The sequence below is a fragment of the Cyprinus carpio genome, chromosome B2, assembly GCF_018340385.1.
Source record: "Cyprinus carpio isolate SPL01 chromosome B2, ASM1834038v1, whole genome shotgun sequence".
In the NCBI taxonomy this organism is placed as follows: domain Eukaryota; kingdom Metazoa; phylum Chordata; class Actinopteri; order Cypriniformes; family Cyprinidae; genus Cyprinus; species Cyprinus carpio.
Window position 1 is genome coordinate 538,255 of NC_056598.1, and position 4,098 is coordinate 542,352.

The 4,098-nt window shown below is 33.8% G+C and overlaps 1 protein-coding gene across 1 annotated transcript in view; it reads left to right on the forward strand.

Moving 5' to 3' along the window:
* The window catches only part of LOC109108377 (low-density lipoprotein receptor-related protein 8-like), a 46,768-nt gene extending 46,736 nt beyond the window's left edge, over positions 1 to 32 (forward strand). Inside the window, exon 18 of the mRNA XM_042719318.1 lies at positions 1 to 32. This exon is cut by the window's left edge and continues 2,620 nt beyond it. The gene's annotated coding sequence lies outside the window, so the exon portion shown is untranslated.
* The last annotated feature ends 4,066 nt before the right edge of the window (positions 33 to 4,098 follow it).

Consider the following 4,098-nt stretch of genomic DNA (forward strand, 5'->3'; position numbering starts at 1 on the left):
ATTTCAATATATTATGAAATGTAAATTATTTCTGTGATCAAAGCTGATTTTTCAGCATCATTACTCCGGTCTAAAGTGTCACTTGATCTGACCTTCAGAAATCATTCAAATATGCTGATTTGCTGGTCAATAAATATTTCTTATTTTTGAATTGTGTTATTCTGCTTAATATTTTGTGGAAAAAAAGTGATACATAAATATACAAAACAAAATCCTATGTTTTTTTTTATCATATTCATTTCTGTCTAAAAAAAATTCCCAAAATGTCCCCAAATTTTGAACTGTTTGTATATATATAAATTAGTTTGTTTTTTATTTACTAAATACTATTTACTAAAACTATTACTAAATAAAAAATAAAAATGGCATTGCTTCCATAGTAAGAAAATAAGATAATCATGAGAGTGAGAATTACCAGGGCCAAATGTTTTTACATTATTTACAATACAATAAATCTTAATGGTCCTTAAAGTAGGCTTTGTTTTTTTTTTGTTTTTTTTTTTCATGCAAAATATATTTTGTTATTTCTTTCTTTTGATTTTGGGGTGAAATATGACCTGAGCATTTTTCGTGAGATTCACTCGCTGAGGCTTTTTTCCCCTTTAATTATATCATTAAATTACTTTATATTATGAGGCTGTCTTTAGTGTCCTATCCTTTGAATAAATTCTCAAACAAAAGGACAGTGTTTTTTTTTCTCATTTGGGTGGTCAGGAAGACCAGCTGTTCATTCACAGATTCTGCGATCAGATGTTACCTCATTAATATTAAAGAGCAACGCTCTAGGATTTCAAATGAAGTCTCCCTCATAAGAGAGGAGCATTAATTATCCTGTGTGTGTGTGTGTGTGTGTGTGCGTGCGTGTGTGTGTGTGTGTGTGTGTGTGTGCGCGCGGATGTTAATATGTGCGTTCAGAATGCCTGTATTTGTGGTGTGAAAGTTAAATCTGTGTAATGTGATTTCAGAATGCGATGTGTAAATATGTTTTCATACAAATACTTTTGATACACCTTTGTAAAAATGTATATAAGATTTTAGATAACAGTATTGCCTATGAATTAATTTATTTGGAATATATGATCATTGTTTTCTGATGGTAAAATAATATATTCTGCCAAAGTGTTTCTGTGCTGTTGGTATTATTCATTTTTCCTGTTGGTATTTTGTTTACTTATTGAATTTATTTCGATCTTTATTTTTACATTTTAAGGCTTTAATATACAATATTTTGAGTAGTTTCATTAAATTACATTGTTATTGCACTATATTTTGCAAACACAAAACTTGTTTTTCTTTTTTGTGCCTTGTTTTGTGATTTTTACCAACACTGATTTCATTCTGTCTGATCTCTGACTGCATACATTTTATTGTGACATAATGGTCTCGTATTTCAGATGTTTCTCTTTATATGTCTCTCTATAAATTGATATAAAAGTGAATTAAAAATCTACTGCCATTTGGTGTTTCATTATACTTAAATATTTTAAATGTTTTTGGTACATAACAACATAATGTTTTAAAGGGAATGTATTATGCAAAACTCACTTTTATATTGTTTTTGAAGTAATTATGTGTCCACAGTGTATGTACACATCCACCCTATTGTGGTAAAAATCCATCCACTGTATTTGTTATTTCCACCCATAAATCGGAAGTAAAGGCTACTCCAATGTGACGTCACATCGGTACATGTCCCGCCCACGACTTGTAACGATCTCTTATCACTGTCCGCCATGTTTATCTCCTCAACGGAGCATTTAAAATCAGCATTCAAGCAAGAAATGTATTCTTATAAAGCTACTACTAAAGTTATTCATTCAAGAGCGGTGAGTGATATTCTGTTTTGTTTTTTCTTTTGTTTAATATTAACAGCATAGACAGTATTATGCTACTTTACACATGACATAGATCAAATATCCACATGCAAATTCTTCCCAGCTTTTTATGTTCACAGACTGTTTATGTGAACTTTGTGTTTTTGACATATCCTTCTGTGTACTTAACAGTTTAAGTGCAATAAGATGCAAAAGAGAACTTAGTTTAGTACTCAGACCACATGTGCCATGTCACAGCTGGCTTTCTGCGCTTTGCCTTCAGATGTAAGCAGTACTAAGCACTCAAAAAACAGTATATCAGAAATTTAAACTGATATGGCTTTAAAGGTGCAGTATGTAATATTGACAGCTAGTGGTTGAAATGGATACTACAGTCCAAATTCAAAATCGTGTTTCTCCCGCCCCCTTCTCCTCAGATTCGACGCTCACGTGAGTTGCCAGATTGAGGAAATGTCATGCTAGAGGAATGAGCGCAACTGAGAATGGAAGGCAACAAGTCTTAGTTGTTGAATTGATTTATTCTCGATTTAATATGCCTCTTGTTATAGAGCTTTATAGATGGATGCCAAGGCCATTGTAGGTCGGGTAGAATCTGCGATATCTGACCCAGTTTGTTTGCTGTTTTCCATGGCTGTAATACGCTGTGTTTCCTTTAAGTGTCAACTTAAAGTGTCAAATTGGGTAAAAAGTCTAAAGCCGAGCTCACACTGTGCGATTTTTTTAAAAGTCCTTTAGTATTGTACTTGTCAGACTGTATGAACATGATGATCATGTCACACTTTGGGATCTCAGTCATCATTAATGTCAGACTGTACGACATTGAAGTCCTGTTAAAAACGTGCATGAAAACTTGTCTGGAGTTTTACCTTATCAACCCATACACGTTCAGTGACAGCAAGCTGCATTGCACGCGGGGCTGTAATGTTGGCTATCATTAAAAGTACATGAATGACAGCAATACCGGCATATTTAAGAAAAATAGTGCAAGCAGCACTACACACCCACATGAAAACAGCGGCACAACCGATAATGGCTTATCTTGAATAACGAAGACAGTTTGACGTTCGTCGTAGGAGAAGTCACACTGCAGGATTGTGTGCCAAATCTTCTAACACTGCCAGAAGTTCGTAGGAGGTAAAATTTGATCGCAATGGCCATTAATCAGCTGTCGGTGAACATCTCAAACCAGCGATCAAAGACTACAGATTTTAGCCTACAGTAGGATTATAGGAATCTTTTAGGATTTTCAAAATTTGTCCCAGACAGCCAAATCGTGGCCAAAATGTGTGAGCCGGGCTTAAAACAAAAACAGACATTTTGACACCGAACGCACATTTCAAAGTAAATTAACTCGCTGTAGGATTGTTTTTCAGAGAAACAAGTATGTCAACTTAGCATGTTGCAAACTGCATACCTATAAAATACATACAATAAACTTTCATGATGACAAAGAACTGCAATGTCAAGATGTAAAGTCACAGACCTCTTCTAGAAAAGGGGAAACATTCTAGAAATCAGCAGCAGCTCATTTGCATTTAAAGATACAAGCACGAAGACAGCACGATTTGCTTCCACTCAAATAAGGTCATTTTCAGCATGATGTAATAAATTATATGTTGGGTATTTTGAGCTGAATCTTCACAGACACATTCTGGGGACCTGAGACCTGTATTACATCTTGTAAAAAGGGGCATAATTAATCCTATTTAATGCAAATCACATATTCTCTTTGATATTTACCTGCAAGTGTGACTTATTTGTTGGGACTATTTGGGATTGAAGCTTTCTTTAAAACTCTGCCAGTAACATCTTGACATTCCTTCAATTCTGTTTAATTTAAGAAACTATTCTTTCTCAAACAAGACATATGGTGCTGAGGCATCCATTCTAGGACACTGTCTGGCTGGATCGCCTCAGGAATCATGTTGCAGTATACAGTAAAATAAATGTTTGGTTTTTAATAATGCCACTGTAGCACAAAATATATATCAGGCTACAAGTCTCCCCTGGGTTGTTAACAGCTTTTGCCCACAAGTATGTTTACCTTTTCCACAGTGACTTTATGTATATTTATATTAAAAAACTAACTTAAACACTACATAATAAACTTAAATGAATCCTCTAGACAAGCAAATCATGCTGCTTTGAAGATGTCAGATTTATATTTCATTGGCAATCAGATAATAATAACAATTTCAAAAACACAAAAAACACATTCAACCAAAAGAATCATTACTACTATTATAAAATAATATTAAAATAT